This window comes from Rutidosis leptorrhynchoides, chromosome 1, assembly GCF_046630445.1.
Source record: "Rutidosis leptorrhynchoides isolate AG116_Rl617_1_P2 chromosome 1, CSIRO_AGI_Rlap_v1, whole genome shotgun sequence".
Classification (NCBI taxonomy): Eukaryota; Viridiplantae; Streptophyta; class Magnoliopsida; order Asterales; family Asteraceae; genus Rutidosis; species Rutidosis leptorrhynchoides.
In genome coordinates this window covers 610,256,816-610,262,815 of record NC_092333.1, presented here as the reverse complement: position 1 = coordinate 610,262,815, position 6,000 = coordinate 610,256,816, and positions in this window count along the sequence as shown.

Below are 6,000 nucleotides of genomic sequence, written 5' to 3'. Positions count from 1 at the left end.
ACATTTTAACTGAGTCGTTAAGTCATCGTTAGTCGTTACATGTAAATGTTGTTTTGAAGCCTTTAGGTTAACGATCCTGTTAAATGTTGTTAACCCATTGTTTATTATATCTAAAGAGATGTTAAATTATTACATTATCATGATATTATGATGTATTAATATATCTTAATATGATATATATACAATTAAATGTCGTTACAACGATAATCGTTACATATATGCCTCGTTTCGAAATCATTAAGTTAGTAGTCTTGTTTTTACATATGTAGTTCATTGTTAATATACTTAATGATATTTTTACTTATCATAATATCATGTTAACTATATATATATCCATATATATGACATCATATAGTTTTTACAAGTTTTAACGTTCGTGAATCACCGGTCAACTTGGGTAGTCAATTGTCTATATGAAACCTATTTCAATTAATCAAGTCTTAACAAGTTTGATTGCTTAACATGTTGGAAACACTTAATCATGTAAATATCAATTTCATTTAATATATATAAACATATAAAAGTTCGGGTCACTACAGCCGGCCTCACCCTCAAGCTGCCGGCTTGATGGGAAGGAAGCCACCGGCTTCAGTGCTTCATCCGTACAGTTTCTGGTTCTTTCCCAGATCTGTATGGTTGAGTTTCTGTGATGATATTTGAACTGTTTCGAATCTGTTTTCTTAAATATACTTGTTTGTCATGCTTAATGATTAGATAACATGATTTTAGGGTTTATTAGTACTTGATCTAACGATCTATTATCCGATTCATGCTACTTTTTTAGATCTAGTCCATCAAACTTATTAAATTGAATTGCATGCAACTAAGTTAAACAGCATAATAGTGATAAACTTGTTTAGTTGGAATTACACTTATATAATAGAGTTTGATATTGTTAGGCTTAGTCGAAGATCCTCTGTTTAGATGTGTTTAGTTAATGATTGCATGAAAACTAAGTATTAATTGACTTTCAGCTAGTAACTTGAGTTGATCTACTTGATGTTTAATAGCTTATATAATTTGTCAGTCTATTTGCATGTTAATCCACATCATAAGGTTGATATTTATCATATAATTGAATCGAATGCTAAGAATTGAGATATTAGTCATGCACATCACATGTCTAGTATATGCTTTAAGTCATGCTTATTAAATGATATGCAACACTTGTCTTAACCTGCTTAGGGATAATAAATTGGTCTATGATTGTTATCTTGATTTGTGTTAATATAAGTTATGAAACTTGTCTAATATGATTCTCGTATGAGTTATTCGTTCATATAGCTGCTTTCATTTATAATTGTTTAATTTGAATCTTTACATTCTTGCTTTATTTTGTTATTTTGTTTATCTTAATTCATCTCTTTCCTAAGAGATAAGAATCTATCCAATAAAAGACATAAAAATATCCTTAGTTCTTTAATAAGAGCGAAGCTATAAACAACTTATAATGCATCTACGCTCTCTTGGGACGATAACCTAAAATGCTACCTCTGATCGGGTTTTGTTGCTCGTTAGAGTGTTAAAAGTGTAATAATAAAGGTTATATAAATTTAAAGGTTTGAAAGGCAAATTAAGCAGTGCACACTTTTCCACATCAACTTTTTAGCGCCGCTGCCGGGGAGCGCGGTAAATACGGAAGTTGGATATATTTTGGTTATTGATATTTCTTGAAAACGGGTGATGACTGTCTTCCTTTAGTGGAGGGTTGCTGGGGTTCCGATTTAAAGGCTCCTGCTCGAACATAGACTCTGACAGGTCACTTAAGTATTGAAAGATTCAATAGGCCGTATATGTTTTGATTATTCATTGTTATGCGATAAAAGTTGTTATTTAATATCTATATTATTAATTATGTTATTAATATTTATTAATTTAAAATTCGCTAATATACTAATATATCTCTTAAATATTACTAGAAAGATTAGAATAAATTTAAAATATAAATATATATATCCTTTAAGGCTTAAAAGATTTTTTCCTAAAACTTTTCTTTTTATGATTTTAGATCACATGAACACTCGGTCAAAGAAACCAGTCTTACAAGATATGTTACCAAATCTCGATATATTATTTAAACATTCTAGGGATTCGAATATTGTTAAGATATCAAATTTCAATGAAGGAACTACTTCTAATGATGATTCATTATCTAGTTCTCCGTCTAGTCCTGATTCTAATTTGGGATCTCTTTTTGGTTCAGAAAGTGAAATGGCTACTGAAAATTCAATGGAAGCGTTAATGAAAGCTGGTCGGAAGGATTAGGTCATGCTATTACTCAGCCTGAAATAAAAGAAAATATTGATATTAAATGCCCTATTTTTCATTTGCTTAAAGATAATCAATTTAGGGGTACTGAAAAGGAAGATGCTAATGCCCACATTCAGAATTTTAAAGATATTTGTAATCTATTTAACATTAATAATGTGACAAGTAATGTCATTTATCTTCGTCTCTTCCCATGGTCGTTAAAAGATGAAGCTAGAGAATGGTTAAACTCGTTACCAGAAGGAGATATTACTAGTTGGGATACGATGGTTGAAAAATTTCTCACTCGATTCTTTCTTGCGTCTAAAACTATCACCCTTCAAACTGACATTGCTAATTTTCATCAGAAAACTAATGAGTCTCTTTAATCTGCTTGGGTACGATTTGGTCAAATGCTTAGAGGTTGTCCACAACATGGTTTGGATAAATTTAAAAAAGTAACTACTTTCTATAAAGGTTGTGATATTGCTACAAGAAGAAAGATTGATACATCTGCTGGAGGAAACATTATGAGTAAAACTGCCGAGGAAACTGAAACTTTGATTAATAAGTTGGCTACGCATTCCCATGAATGGCACCAAGACTTAGATATTTCTCGTTAAGTAAAATCTGTTAGTTATGATTCTGAAGATATGTAAGGCTATGAATGTGCAATTAGGTAATCTAGAAAGGCAAATTGAAAAGCTTACTAAGGAAATGCATATGATTAAGGTAGGTTGTGAAAAATGCCAAGGTCCTCATGCTATTAAAGATTGTGTTGCTAGTCTTACTATAGAGCAAGTTGATAATGTTTAGTATATGAATCAATTCCAAGGAAATCCAAACTACCGAAATAATTATAATACACCTTATCCTACTAATAATAAAAACCCACCTGGTTTCTTTCCTGTTAGAGCACCCTCCATTCCAAATTCTTCTAATTCTCAAACAGATAGGAAGTCTAATCTTGAAGAAAGCATCTTAACTTTCATCAAAAATCAAAATGAAACTAATTATAGCATAAAAGCTCAACTTTCCCAAGTGCAAAATAATCATCAAGCGTCCATTCAAAACTTAGAGCGCAATGTTACTAAGTTATTCAAACTTGTCGAGGGTAAAGTTCCTATTGAATCTAAAGTTTCTAAAGAAGTTCGTTTTGAAAAAGAGAATGTAATTCGAGAAGTAAATAGGGTTGATGTTCATGAACCTGGTTTGAGGTACTTATGGGAGTTTGAAATGGGAGAATAAGAATATGATCAAGAAATAAAGAAGTTAACTACTACTGAAGAAGATAAATCAAAAGATTCTAAGGTTCGAGGTCTTGATCGTGATGAGGTAATTTTCATGCATGAGTTGTTTGATGAGAAGGAAGAAGAAGTTAATGGAAAGGTTGGTGAAAATAATGAAGTTAGTAGTGAAAAATCTGAAAAATCGGAATGTGAAGATAAAGATGATTGGTTAGCTGATACTATGAAACAATTGGAAGAAAGAAGAAAAGAAGGTTTCTGTCCTCTTTATTCCTTCACAATTAATCTGGTAGATCCTTATACATCACCTGAAGTTCCTGTTGCTATGTGCACTGATCCGGGGAATTTCAAGTCCCTTGTCTAATTCGTGGTCCAATTCCAGTTATGGGATTAGCTGATACTGGTTCTAGCATTAATGTTATGCCATTTTCTGTTTATAATCGTTTAGGATTGCCATCCTTGGAACCAATAAGAGGAAATGTGTGTTTTGCTGATAGTCGTTTACATGAACCATTGGGGATTGTTAGACAAGTTATAGTTATTGTTGGTTATGCTTTCTATATAATTGATTTTGTTATTATGGACATGAAAGAAGATCCGATAACTCCTTTAATCCTAGGATCTCCATTTCTAGCTACCGCTCGTGCTACCATTAACTATGCTGATAATTCGTTAACTATTTGTTATGGTGCCATATTTGAATCTATTCTGTTAGTTCCAAGATCCAAAGTTCCTCGCTCTAATGTGAAAATGGTTAAAGTTAATAAAGAGAATGATGATGCCTTTACCGTGGATAAAATTGTAACTGAATTTATAAAAGAGCAATATAAGCTTAGCACCGAAGTGAGAAAACATATCCATGAGTTGAGTGTTTCATTTGAAATGTCTTTTCGTAGAGGTCTTGACATCACATTGAATTTCTTGCAACAAATTAAAGCGTTAAATGAGTATGAAAAGAGTAAGTGTGAAGAGAATAAGCCTAAGGAGTAATTCTGTAAGAAGAAAAGAGACGCGCAAACGACTCTATAATCAAAACTACCTATCCCTTTATAAATGTTTATTAGGACTATGTTATTTCTAAGTGTTTTTATTATTTAATTATGAATGTAAGAGCAATATAGCTCCTAAGTGTTTAAATGTTTAAATGTTGAAGAGTTATTAATAAAATATTATGTTTGTGTTATGCTTTTTGTTATTTAATATTTTATCAAGTTACTTATTCAATTCAAAGGAAGCCCGCAAAAGTGCTCGCAAATCATTCTATGATCCTACAAATTAAGTAACATCACTATTTCCCTTATGTTATTTTCAATTATGTCCTTTATTTATTTCATTCTTTTATTATAAATGCAATGAGAACATTGCATAATCTAAGTATAGGAAGGGAAGTGATTAATCACTTAAAAGATTATAAAAAAAAATACTATCAAATTTTCCCGAAAAAGTTGAAAAATCGGTATAATTTTAATTTTTTTTCGATTTTTCGAAAGTATAAATTCTTAGTCAAACTTATGTCTTTTTACTAACTTAATCTTAATGTTAATAATAGAACTACTCTCAATTTCGAGATCGAATTACTTGTTTAAGATAAGAAGTAAAAGCCAAAAATTGTGAAACGAGTGCAAACTTATAGCCACTACCATATTACATAATAAGCATGGACCACTGAGGCAGCAAAAGAGTCCCAATGAAGGGCCAATTTAGAAAAATTGCCAAGTGTAAAGATAATGCTAAGCATGAAAGCAAAAGAAATGAAAAGGAAAAAGAGCCCAATGAAGGTCAACAAAAGAAAAGAGTTCCAATGAGAACCATACACTTATAAAAATTATCTAGAACACAAAAGAGTCCAGTGATGACCAAACTTGTATAAATTTGATTTAATAACCATTAGGATTACTTGTAATCCTTGGTCTGGTTCAGACTAGTTCTTGCGAATAATAAATACTAACTTTTTATTAAGACATATTTTTGACTTTGCAATTTTGCTTTAATACCCATGATATAATTTATAAGGTTTACTTGAGGACAAGTAAAGGTTTAAGTGTGAGGAATTTGATAACTCCTAAATTATACAGTTTTTTAATAACATTTTGAGGAGTTATCTTAATATTTTTGAGTCATTTTAATGCCAAAACATGCTAAAATGGGTAAAAATGGGAAAAAGGTACTTCTAATGATTATGTCAAAGTTATGTATTAAACAGGATTAAAAACACAGCAAATTGCAGAACGACTTAATGAAGCCGCCGCCATGGATTCAAGGAAGCTGCCAGCTAAGGAGTAACATGTGCAGAATGTTCCAGAATCGCTGTAAAATTGAAAGAGCTTGTTGATCAAGAAAAAGGCAAAGGACGCCGCCGGCTTCATCCTGAAGCCGCCGGCCTGGTTGACACGGTTTCTCAACTTATTGATAAAGTTCAAGTAAAAATGGAAACAAAATCAAGACAAAATCAAAAAGATATGGCGGATCTTTGAAGCCGCCGGCCTGGCCTGAAGCTGCCGGATTG